We start from the raw sequence: 13,881 nt of genomic DNA, 5'->3' as shown, positions 1-13,881 counted from the left end.
TTGGAAAAATTAAAAACGAATGAGATGTCCCGCTGGTGGGATGGCACCACCCTGGGAAAATATTTAGAGAATGAGAAAATTCCACGTGGGTTGAGAATACTTATTTTCCCCACGTTTGAGGACTTAGACACTGACCAACTAGAGGACTGGGAAAACAACTTACGGAATGCATCATTCACAATGATGCGGATCCTAATCAAAAATGCTGAAAAAAAGGGAGCAAAGGCTCAGCATGAGATAGAAGAACTTGAAAAAGAGATAGCACAATCCGAACTAAAAGATGTGATAAAGAAAAACTATGCAATACTAGACGGGGTGCTAGAAAAACATCAAATCCACCTCAGAGACAAGAAACTGAGGAAAATCAAGAGGGACGACAAGGACTATAGTGATGGGAGGGTATATACATTCTCCCAAAAATATGATAAGGTAAAAGTCCCAGGAGAAGGCAAAAGACAGAGAGCAGAGACTCCCGAGTTGAGCTCGGCAAGTAGCATTACATCACTCTCCTCAGCGGCAAGCTCGGCCTCCACAACTGAACCTATAAGCTCTAACACAACTGACATAAGGCCCAATAATTTTTTATTGGAGATGGAGAGGTGGAGGCTAGGGGCACGACCTGTACACAAAGAACCTCAAAGACAAGAAGGGGAGGGAGGAACTGGCAGAAACGCAAACAGAAACACTAAAAAAACAAATCTAGAATCAATGGAGAGAGTAACAAGATCCAAAAAGAAGGGGAATCCACCTCAATAGTAAGCACTGAGACTGATGACACAGCAGAATCTATTGTTGTAAACCTATCAGAAAGAGAACTAGATCGAGATGAAATTTCTGTCCTCAACAAGGGTTTAGGGTTTTGCCCCAACCAAACGGGTGGAGATGTTGATCTATTTGTTGATCTAATGAAATTTGTTCGTCTTGTCAAACTTAAAGATCATTTTGTACGTAATCCAACTAATCATGTTAATTCGAATAATGGTAACACTGTCACTGAATATACTGTCAATGAAATAAACACCATTCAAGCAATGATTTCTGTTGAATTTGACACATCTTTTGATATTGAAAATGTGAGGAATGAATTGAACATTGTTGAGGATGTATATATCGAAAGTGGATTGAAACCAAGATCTAAATTCACCCCCACGGGCACACATCCAAATATTGAAATTTTTCGTGAAAAAGTTAGCCATTCCTTCCATCAAATGCTTGAAAATCCTAAACGTGCTCCCCGTCCAAATATAATCTTACACGCACAGAGTCTGAAGCTTTAAAAAGACTGCAGTCAGATGAAAAAATTGTCATCCGTGAAGCGGATAAAGGGGGAAACGTAATTATCATGAACAAGGAAGATTACATGAATGAAATTTCCCGTCAGCTCTCTGATTCCACTTGTTACACCAGACTTGGTCACAATCCTATTGAAGCACTTACATCTTATATAAACATGAGGCTTACAGAATGGCGTGAGATAGGCTTACTTAGCGTTGAGGAGTGCCAATACCTCACAGTAACAACTCCCTCTTATCCCTGTATATACATACTCCCCAAAATTCACAAGGGGGGCCCCTTTCCACCTGGCCGCCCCATCATTTCCGGAGTTAACTCACCCACGGAGAGACTATCTGAGTATGTGGACACCTTTATCCAGCCTATGGTACAAAATCTTCCGGCCTATTTGAGGGACACTAAGGACATACTGGGCAAACTGGAGGGCTTCTCCTGGACAGATACCCTACACTTAGTTACCCTCGACGTAGTAGGGCTTTACACCTGTATCAAAAAGGAATTTGGAATAAGGGCCCTGGAAACCTTTTTGGACAAGCGTTCAGCAGACCATATGTTACACAACGGTGTCCTTCTTGAGATGACAGAAATTATACTATCAAAAAACTACTTTTTACATGATTCGACATGGTACCACCAAATACAAGGGACCGCTATGGGTTCAAAATTTGCTCCCGCTTACGCCGTCCTTTTCATGGGCTGGTTTGAGCGGGAGCATGCATGGGGTCGCCACGCAGCCGCATGGATGAACAACATAATTTTCTGGGGTAGGTACATCGATGATGTGATCATGATTTGGGATGGACCTACCCCGGATCTTTGGGATTACTTTGGCTACCTCAACGACAATCCGTTCAATGTTCGCTTTACAATGACACATAATCAGAGAACAATTGACTTTCTGGATGTGAAACTCTTTGTAGAGAACAATAAGATCCAAAGCTGCACGCATCGCAAGGCGACAGCCTGCAACAGTATTTTACATTATGAGAGCGCGCATCCCCGACATATTATCGAGAATATCCCTTATGGGGAAATGATCAGGATGCGCCGCAATTGCAGCACGGAGGACTCGTTTCAACAGAACATTCAGGAAACAGAGAAACGGTTCCTTGAAAGGGGCTATCCCAGAAAGACCCTTGACAAAGCTAATAAAAAAGTCCAAAAAATATCAAGATCAAGCACCTTGGCACCCAAAAATAGGCCTTCAGATACCAGCAGACCCCTCTCATTTAACACCCAGTACTCAGATCAAAGCAGCAGTATTTTTAACATCTTAAGAAAACATTGGCATTTGATTGCGGATATACCGAGCCTTCAGAACTCAATTACTAAGACACCCAAAATATGCTATAGGAGAGGAAGAAACCTCCGCAACATCCTCTGCCCCAGTTACATAGAATCCAAAAAGCGGACCAACTGGTTAACTACCTCCGCTAAAGGCTTCTTCACATGCAGCGAGTGTAACATGTGTGCACTGGGTCGAAATAGAACCAAGGAATTCTGTTTCAACACTAATAAGACCTTTACAATAGACCATTTGATCAACTGCAACACTAAATACGTTGTTTATATCTTGGGATGCGGGTGCAACAAGATCTATGTTGGTAGCACCAAGAGAGCTTTAAAAATCCGCATTCAAGAACACGTCCGTGCAAGACGTAATGGTGATATGAGATATCCCATGACCTTTCATATGCAGGAATACCATAAAGACACAGACGACATGTGGTTCATGGGCATTGACCATCAACCTATCCACCCAAGGGGAGGTAATAGAGAACTTGCATTAAGACAACGGGAGGCGGGCTGGATATGTAGACTTCGATGTATAGAACTCGGCCACAATACCGAGGATGAGCTACATTTTTTTCTGGTCTAATCCACAGAAATTGATTGCTCCCGGTTCTGCCCTTGCTCACCACCTAGTTTAGGTCTTTATTCATGCTTCAAAGTTTACTCAGCTCTGCTCTGGCTCACTACCATGCTTTAAAGCTTATTCAGGATGACATATCTTTATTACTTGACAATAACTAAGGTCTGTCCTATTGTAAATAAGGGAATTTGTCTTTGTAAATACCTATTGTCTCTGTACATTACATTGGATCACCCTTGCATATTTCTGCGGCCCACAAGGTCATGAATCTTGTTGCACATCATCCTCTTACTCATCTGTCCTTTTGCTCCTCTCAGTTCACATTCGCGCGACTTTCACATAAATTAGACGCCCCTCACTTATCCGATCTTTAGGGCCATAAGTTAAGCAGGCGAAAGAATTTAGTCTACTCACTAGGATCAGATGCATACAATCCGACACCCAAGAAGGGCTAAGGAGACTTTAACAAAATCAAACGCCCACATGTTCCTCCTCGTGCTCTATAACAGCACGGCAATGTAACATTTACAGTATTATCCAATTCCCATCTCCCAAGCAGATACAATGGTAAAGATGTCCGCCGTTTTTACGTCATAGTGTCCATATTTTGCACTATATGGTATGTCATCCACTTACAACATACCCGTGCTCTATAGCAATTAAAAATTAGATTTTTTTCTTCTTTCTCAAAATATACTGTTCGTTTAGAATGAAATGCGATTGGTTTTGGAATTTACTTTATCAATCGACTATTGTGGTTCTCCCACGTTCAAATACTCATAATAAATGTGGCTGATTAGTCTAGTCAGCCAGGCGCTTGTGTCATTGCGTGGGCTGAGTACCCATGGCGGACAGGGCTCCGAGCTGTAATTCACATATATAGACACACTGCCCCCAGACGCTCCAAGATGGCCGCCACTCCCAGACAGATATAATTCGCGCTCTACATCAAATGTTACTTTCGTATTCCATTCTCTCGTACATTCATTCACCACAAACTAGGTTTTCCAATACCTGCTTTAACACACCGATGATCGGGCAATACGGATGTCCGGATTAATTCTTTGTTCAGTTTATTTATTTATTTTTTCGTACCGGTCATTTTGGGCAACGCGTTTATATAATTTATGGTTATTCACAGTAAATAACCAGCTCTTTTGGGCATCACGGAGGACACAATATTCATAGAATATCGGGCATAGGGCATGGAGAGTTATATACTTAAATGCCTCTTTTAGACATTCCAAGATGGCCGACCCGCTTACACTATTGGACTTTGCGCTTTACTAAGGACCAGCGCGCCTGTACAGACGTGTTGGCGGGAGTTTCAACAGGTGCGGACCCTTAACTCACTTACCCCTGCTATATAAGGAACAGGGTAGCCTCATAACATTTGAACACGACGTCGCTGCGGGTGTTTCTATCGGGACGGAGGCTGTGGATGGGCGCCGGTCGCTTGATCAAAAACGGTGAGCTTGAATGCCTTTCTACATCTGGTACATCCCCTCTGCTAGTTTTACATATAGCATAGGTCCCTAGCGTGGGTCCTAGTCTGGTTCACTTTCTGCTAGGCATATTCCTTGGTCTTAGACTAGAGCCATTATTGCCCACTACAACATTCTATTTAAGGGGCGCAGTACTCCAAACCACAGGTCCACTAACCTTTTGCAAATTTTCTTATAAATGACCTTGTTTTGCAAAATTAAGAATAGTCTGTTGATTACCATTTTCTGGGATATGGTACTTGCATACGGACTCATATCTTGGGGTAAAACAGTTTTGACCATGTTCATAATAGTCACCCCTAACTATGTATATCCACACAGACATGTGTTTTTCAAGACCTATCAAGCTATACTTGACTACAAAACAGCAACCTTCTTACTTTTCAACAGGCCTACTGATACACAGTGCCCACACCCTCCTCCCTTGGACTAATAGGACCTTCAGTCCACCACAAGTTCTAGATTTGACTCAGGTAAACAACAATTTGTATTATTGAATTCCTGTTCTTGGCTAAACTGCTTTGCATTCCGTTCGCTCCCTAAGGTAAAATGTTTTCGCATAGGGTATAAGCCTTCTTTCCACTTTTTATGTCTTCCAGTATACGGTCTGAGTTAGTCACACTATTATCCTCATCACCAAGGAATTTTGAGAGACCATTACCCACGTTGGCCTTTAGCATACTTATAGTAAGTAGATATTACTCAAGTAAATCGAAACTCTTTTGACAGAGAGCCTGATGCCCCCTGTCACTTGCTGTAACTCTTACTTAGCATCGCTAACTAAGCTGTCAGACAGTACAATGAAACATCTCTGGATAGTTACATTTTTACCTTTCTCATTTTCGTTTAAGGTCCATGTTTACAATATTGCACTTTTGAACGAACCAATAGATAACAGGATTACAGTAGCCGGGAATGTAACTTCTGGATCCCGGTTCCTCTCACACTTTTCCCCACAAGCGACGTCCCACTAACTAAAAGGTAAATGAGCATTGGATTCTATGTAACACTGGTATTCCACACTAGGCATAATTGGTTCATTAATACTCTTAGTCACCTTCTCTCACTAAATGATCGACCCTGCTTCATGTACAATCAAACAACACTAAGCTTCCATTATGAAAGTAGCCAAACCCCTATAGGGATTGTCTGTTCCCCTTTTGCGCTCTACCCTAATTATATTTTCCCTCAGTCTAAATCTTTCCTAGTAACATGGTCAGACACACAGGCCGAGTACACACTGCATGCCGCTTGTACATATCTGTCTCCTGTTTGATGTAATCACATGTGTTTTTTCTAACTGTATATAATGTTTATAAACTTGTACATATCCCCAGGCCCATGTGTATTACCCTGCGGATAGATTGAATGTGGGCCAACACCTTAATATCACATGCATGCATAAAGCTCCACGTCTATCGTAGCAATGCTTTTTAGAATGTTTTGTTGATGTAAATGTTTTTAGATTGTAAGTTGAACTTTGTACATAAAAACTGATTGAATGTATATATATTTTTTACCGACAGCCCTGAAGAAGTCCCAGTTTGGGACGAAACGCGTCGGCTGTATGTGTTTCACTGCTTATCGAAAATAAAGAATACAAGAAGAACTTCAACATCTCTGAGATATTTCTCCTCATTGTGCTTTAATACCATTTGCACTTATTGTTTCATGTTTTGTGGTGCACCTTTGCGGTTGTTTGTTTCGCTTTTGGTATGTGCGGACTCGTGAGATTGAATGCTGCGCAATGATGTGTCTAGTGTGGAAGTGCCACTTCTAGAAGTTGGCCTGTCTTTGTAGTAAATGTGAATTCCCTGTCTGGCTTGTGATTGGCTTGAGCTGGCTGATGTGCCTGGCTCCAGGAGTCAGGATGGGTCTGCCCCGGTGGTGAATGGGGAGATCTGCATGTTGAGGACAGGGAGGAGCTGCACCTGGGACCCGAATAGGGCTGGGCTTTCCCTACACAATGCTGGCTCTGCCCCCTGTGGTTCGTCTGATGTCCATAGCCTGGCCTGTGAATGGGGAGAGGGACTGAGCACAACACCGTGTGCTCCAAAACCAGTCGCATCTGCTTTTTCCCTTAACCCTGCAGCCTAGACAAAGAATTTATGTGTATAAAAAGGGGCTGTGACCCCTTCCAAAATGTTCTTTCCTGATCCTAACTGGGGGGGGGGGCTGCTGCTGCTGGCCACCAGGAGGATACCGCCACTTGGGACTGCCTCCCTGCCTGGAGGGCCCTGTGAGCTGGCTCCTGGGCCCAGCCTTTGCCCCCCCTCCTGCCTTCATTCCTTTCTAGACTTTGTCCCTGGACTTTTGTGACTTCTGTGGCCTGCCAGCGCCTGGGGAGTGCTGGCCTCCCCCTCCAATATAGCACGTTGCGCCGCTCCCTACCTCAAGGGATTCCCCGGCGCGGGGATCCCCCCTTTTTGCTTGATTTCAGAGCAGGTGCCCACCTTGCGTTTACGTTATTTTTCATTCACAGGAGCCCACCCAGTTTTATTATTTATCTCACGGGAGCCTACCACATACTGTTCAAAATCACCGCCACGACCCGGTGTGGAGCCCGAGACCGGCAGTCAGGCAGCACTCCTCGAGACCGAGGCGGGGCCTGACAGAAAGCAGGAAGACAAGCGCGGCCGGAGCTTCCCCGGGAGAGGAGAAGCTCCAGAGTACAGCTGCCAAACCGGAGGTGTGCTGCAGTGGCTGGCGGGGCTTCGGTGCAGAGAGGCGAGCCCTGCGTGCAGCCAGAGTCCGCCCGGGAAGCCAAGGAGCAGAGTGCCGGTGTCCCTGTGCCCCGCTGAAACTGCAGAGAGCGGAGACGTTGCCCATAGAGCCCGATGATTGGGGCTCGGTCTTCGGAGGTTGGGTGGTGTTGAGGGCCGGAGGCCGGTGTCCGCCCCCCTTCTACCAGCACATACTCCAACGTGGGGCAGTTTTTGTATCCAGAGCCCACGAGGCTACACAGGGGCATTTCCTTAGAGCCTGAAAGGCTCCACCTGCACGGGGGCATTTTGTTTATTTAGAGCCTGTCGAGGCTCCAACAATCCCTGGGGCATTTCTATTGGTAGAGTGGCCCACTGCCAGTGGGCTGCTCCCACTGTGGTGGCAGCATTTTCCTGGCAATGCAGAGCCCCCTGGCTCCAACCTGGGGGCATTTGTTTATTTAGAGCCTGCGAGGCTCCCACGTGTTTTGGGCACTATTATTTGTTGAGAGCCCCAGAGAAAAGCCAGGGAGCACACTGGTGCCCAGGCTCAGTTCCCCAGCTGCTCAGCACTTAGTGGGCAGCTGCTACGTTTAGGCCCTGAACCTTGGCGCATTCTTCTTTTGCTGCCTGCACAGCCTGCCCTGACTTTGCTGGACACACGGCATTTCAGCCCCTGAGAGGCCAAGTTGGCCTAGGGACAGTTTCATGTATTGTGCCCTTGCTAGGGGTACCTGTTGATGCCTTCTGTGATCTTGTGCGCAAATGTAATACTTGCCTACTGTGATTTCTGCATCATGTGTAATGCTTTTATGCCATACCTCTAAATGTATTTTTATGCACAGGAGTTTTTTTTTTCCTAGTATAGTAATGCTAGTGAGCTCATGGTTCCCTGCGTGATATTTGCCTAGGGTGTTTAGGATTGCGTAGGGTGTACTTACCTTTTACCAGTGGTTACTGGTTGTGCGCTACATTTGCTATTTGGTGCTACAATTATTTTATGTGCGAAGTGTTATTCCTACAAAGTGTTATTTCTACCAAGTGCTAGTTCTACCAAGTGCTTATTCCTGGCAGTGGTTCATGTGGCCCTGTCCCATGTATATAATCCCCTGTAAATTCTGCCCGTGCCTGTGGCACATTGTAAAGTGTGTGTTTATTATGTAATGTGTTTGGTATACTACAAAGGCTATTTGTATATATAACCTTGTGTGGAGTTTCTTTTGTGGTGGGCCTGGGGTGTTGCTGCTGGGTGCGCGTGCAAACACTTTACACCTTGCCTCCGGGATAAGCCTGACTGCTTGTGCCAAGCTACCAAGTGGGTCAGCAGGGGTTATCTTGGCGGGTGACTTCCTTGCCCTGACTAGAGTGGTGGTTTCTGCTTTGGCTTTGGCGCAAGCCTTAGCCAACCAGAAATCCCCATTTCTAACACGCATGCAGGTTCCTCCTCGTAGGAAATATGTTTTTCAGTATTTCATGTATGGCAATGAATTTCTCGCATATGTACAATTTTATAGGATGACTATGTCCATAAAGCATACAATCACCTGGCATTTTTAGACATCGTAATGACATACACACTTGCTGTATTTTAGATAGTTATTGATCTTGCCCACAGGAATGTGTGTATAGATCCTATCCACCTCCTTTTTTATCATGGATCCTTTGTGGTGATATGAAATATGTGCTCATTCACAAACCGTTTTACATCACAAATGTTTTGATTGAGGATATAATACCTCGGTGTGTTTTGGATATCGCAGGACTTAACTTATTAAGGATTATATTCAACCTTGGGACTCCTATAGATCTATACTACGTTGTGCAACCACAAAGTAGCAAGAAGTGTTTCAGATAAAGTCTCTGATTTATCATAATTGATAGCGACTTAGCCAAAGTGGATTTTTATGAGATTGAGATATGGTCTCTGTAGATTTTGGTCAGTATTGGTTTAGTCCTACTATAGTAGTTCCTGTATATTTATACCGCATTTCACATTTGCATCTCTACCAGGCTCTATATGTCTACTATGGGTGTGAACTTTTCACGTTAATTAATTCTTAAGTGTGAATCGCTTTACTATTTCGGTCGAGATTTAGATTAAGGATCACACTTTGCCAACACAACAATTTGGGAGACTAACTAGTTTTTCATAACGTTGGTGGTGGATCTTATCTTTCATCTTTTTTCTGCATCACATATTTAGTATGATTAAGTCACTTCAAAATGGTGCAACTACAAACTATGCCACATGTATGCGCATATCTTTTCCTACTTTCCAATCTACAATGGGGAAGTATTAACACTAGGTTTGTTATACTCCCCATCTTGGATAACATGGATATAAAACACATGCAACAGTATCTGATCAATCTGTGATTTTAATATTTTTCCTGTTCTTATCTATTTTCTTCATGGCGCTAGCTTGGGGTTTACTCTTTGGGAGTAGATGGTCACAAGCCCAACGTTTTGGGTGGATGTCTTCATGTAATTGTTAACTTTTATATATGGATGTTGTTATATTATCCATGGTTTTAATCTAGATTCTAATTGTTTGCAGCCTTGAGAAAGTCCTTTCAGACAAAACACGTGTCGGCTGCCTGTCTTAGATGTTATGAAAGTATTGTTGAAATGAAATAAAGGATATAGGAAAAGCAAAGATCATCTTAAGGACTTCCTTTACCATACTTTAGTGACTAAAGCCAATCTCACAGACTTTAACTATTTTTTTATGCATCTCAGCTTTTATGCAGTTTATGTGTAGACCTCAAGGGGGACTTGTTTCTCCCACCTGAGTCGACTTGGTCTCATAAAGGTGGAGGGAGGCCTTATGCTTGGAGAGCACTACAAGATACTTAATTTTGGAGAAACTATTTCCTGACGGACAAAGTGGGTAGATGTGCATTTGGAAAGTGGCATCCCTGCCTTGTTCTTTTGTTGATTAACTTTAAACTTTTTTACAGTTATTTTAAATGGCAGGGAGATTTTTATATTCAATCGTCCGGTACATAAATTGGAAACTGCGCCACTCCAGTGTACGCAAACTTGTTCATGTATAGATTTGAACTGGACCATAACCTTAATCAACAAGTGTGGACCAACAATCTAATCATGTTCAAAATATACATCAATGACCTCTTAATATTACGGAAAGGATCACATAAGGATTTAACAGAAGTCATCAACAAACTCAATACAGTCAATCAAAGAATCTGGTTCACATCTACGATTAGCAGGGAACAGATTAGATTATTGTATACTCTAATTACCAATCAAGATGGACATCTCACTAAAAGTATATACACTAAACCTACAGATCTAAACAATTTAGCCCATTTCACTAGTTTCCATCAACCATCATTAAAGAAACACCGTTTTCAATATTAGGATTGAAAAGTATTTCATCCAGCAAAGAATATAAGGAAAGCATGACTAATGCAGTCAAAAAATGTTGACTATGAAGATACCCGGAAACCATTTTACAACAGGCAATAAATGAGGCACATAACAAAACATGAGAAAGTTTGTAAACCAACAAACATACAGCACAATGTTTTTGTTTCAAAATACTCTACTTGGAGTTTCAGGATTAAGAATTCCAAGTTGAAATGCTGGCTGCTGTTAACAATGGAAAAAGATTAAGGGCATTTCCGACCAACAACTAAGATTCGTGTACCTACGAACAAGAAATCTCAAACAAACATTCAACAAAACACAAGTGGCAAAAGAACAAGGATATCGAGGAACCTTACCATGTTTGAATTGTGGCAGTTGTAATTCAAACATCAACGTTAATAGCACACTCCACCCCACCCGAGGTACAACCATTGTACTAAAAGTGAGAGCCACTTGTAATAGTAACAACCTAATTTACATGTTGAAATGTCCATGCGGATATGCATATGTGGAAAAGACAGAGGAAAATAAAGACATGTTTAAATGAACACAAAATATCCGCAGGAAGAATCCCCAATCAACTGTCGCTACTCACTTCAATACTTACAACCACAACATAAGCCAACTGAGGTTTCTGATATTGGAACAAGTACCTATTCAACCAGGAAGAGACAACACAACATTTTTATTACAGAGAGAAACATTCTGGATTCATCATTTAAATACTGTTAGCACGAGAGGTTTGAACTAACGTATGGACTTAAGCTGTTTTTAATAGCCATAGAACTGGATGTTTGTGGAATTAACTAGATTATAACCATCACAATATAAGTGACATGTATTGTATTAATTGAAGGGGTACAAGAAGTGATACAACACAGTGGTTTATGTTGATATTGATGGTAAAAGTACTAGCTTATATATCATCTCAGGATTGAGAGGGAAATAGTTGATTGAATTTGAAATTCATTCAACATGTTTAAATCGTATTCTTAATACCAGATATGTGTCATTTGATGGTGCATATTGCAATCATAGGAGAATCCTTACAATTTTTCACTTTTCACATGGAGGAATAGCAATATCAATAGTATCATTTTACACATAAAACTAAGTATTGAATTATCCTGAACACAAACAAACGTACTGTGTCAGATGCCTGTTTTATCAATCATTTACGATTCCAGAGGGAGTCCCTCTTCACTTTCACGTCACAGACCAAAACCCTTTGAAGTTGTGGTTTTTATATATAAACACATTTTTTACTTCTCGGAAACACAATGAGTAACGATGCATGATTTACACTTGCATGTCCGGAGTACATTTATACCCGATTTCCCTTTCACCAATCAGAATAGACGCACTACGAGATTGAGAAAAACGGGGGCTAAAAGGCATGCTTACACTTCCAGAGTAAGCACATTTATATCCTGTTCACCTTTCACCAGCCAGAACATACACACAACGGGATTGGGGAATAGTACAATCACAACGGCATGCTTGCAATGGGGTAAGTGCACTAGGTTAAACTTATGTTTAGCCATTCATCTATTTTCTTGTTGGTAATAGTAAAAGAATACGTGTTTTTGAGGTCAAACCTGAAACTACAGGCATTTAAACATCATTCACTATCGCTTCAGTAAGTTGGTTCCTTGTGTTATTTCACACATTTTCTAAGCACGGCACAACTGCATGAGTTTGTTGAGCATAGACACGTGCAATAGCTCACATGTCTTTTGCAATAAACTATCAGACATTTAACATTTCGACTCACGCGTTGTATTGCACAATTTTGAAAAACATTTTTTCAATACCCAACGGGATCACAATGTGAATAAATCGCGAATCACTATCAAATTAAACCACAAAACTTGCATATTTTTATAAATCATCATCCGCTTGGTTTCCATATATTGAGATTAACCTTCGCAACTTCACATGACACTTTTCAATCTCCCATTGAATTCTGCATTATCACTGACCTAAAATAATAGTGCATCAATTACACGTATTACAATTCAGTACCCAATAGGACTGAGCTCGCGTTTCCTCTACAATTTTAGAATATAAAAACCCCTGAAGGGTGATGCCCGAAATGCATTGGGCGTAATTTTTATTTATTGAATGCATGAATTTTAATTAAATGGATGTATCTAAATTAAGGAATGAAATAAAGAAAATAAATAATGAAAGATGAAACAATAGTTAAGAAACCAAGATTTATTTGAAGACAACAGAGTGCGATTTGGAGACATTCCCCAATTTTTGGGACAGCGCACTCAATCATTTACCCATCCTCTTACTCAGGAGGATTCACCAATCAGCACCAACTAAAAAGATTAAAAATCATCTACCCAAAGTACCAGTAATTCATCAATGAGTGTGAAAGTCTCTTTCCTACACTGAATTAATACAAGCAGCATACATCTACATCTTAACATCACATTGTTTACCTCATGGATATGGGCAACATAGAGTAGGACTATTTCATCTTAGTTTGCTGAGTTACGGTTTGTTCACCCTTTAGCTATGGTGGTATATTGAAGGATATTACCATGTGAAGAACAGTCATCCATTAAGCCAGTATGTTTACGGTTGATTACCTCTTGGATTATCTAGAATGGCTCATTTGGGGGGGTTGAATTTGCATCTGCATCTATGTCGACCACACTATTGATCAGCAAGTATTCAGCATGAAGTCTCTGGTTGGTTTTATATTGTGGGTATCAACAAGTTTCAAGATGGCACCCACGGTTATTGGGGAAAATAATGAAACTGGTTGGTAACGTGTTTCTGTCCCATACCTATTACTATTTCACCCGGTTCGGACTCTCTAAATGAGAGTGTGATCCAGACGTTACCGTTGTATCGGCATGAAGCGACGATCTATTGGGTATGCAGCGTCATTTTTGTTTAAGTAAACTTAGTCTTGGATGACAATTTTGATATGAGACTTTCCTTCTCTAGATACAACTGTAAATTAAAATACAAAGTTTAGCCTGAACATCCTATCTTTGGTACTGCCATCGGTCACCAACAAGGAACGTGTTATTCAATCCAATCCAATCCAAAAATTCTTTATTTCGGCCACATGGGCCATAAAAGATGCAGTGAA

This window comes from Lissotriton helveticus, chromosome 12, assembly GCF_964261635.1.
Source record: "Lissotriton helveticus chromosome 12, aLisHel1.1, whole genome shotgun sequence".
Classification (NCBI taxonomy): domain Eukaryota; kingdom Metazoa; phylum Chordata; class Amphibia; order Caudata; family Salamandridae; genus Lissotriton; species Lissotriton helveticus.
The sequence above is the reverse complement of the archived record's forward strand: the minus strand, read 5'-3'. Positions refer to the sequence as shown.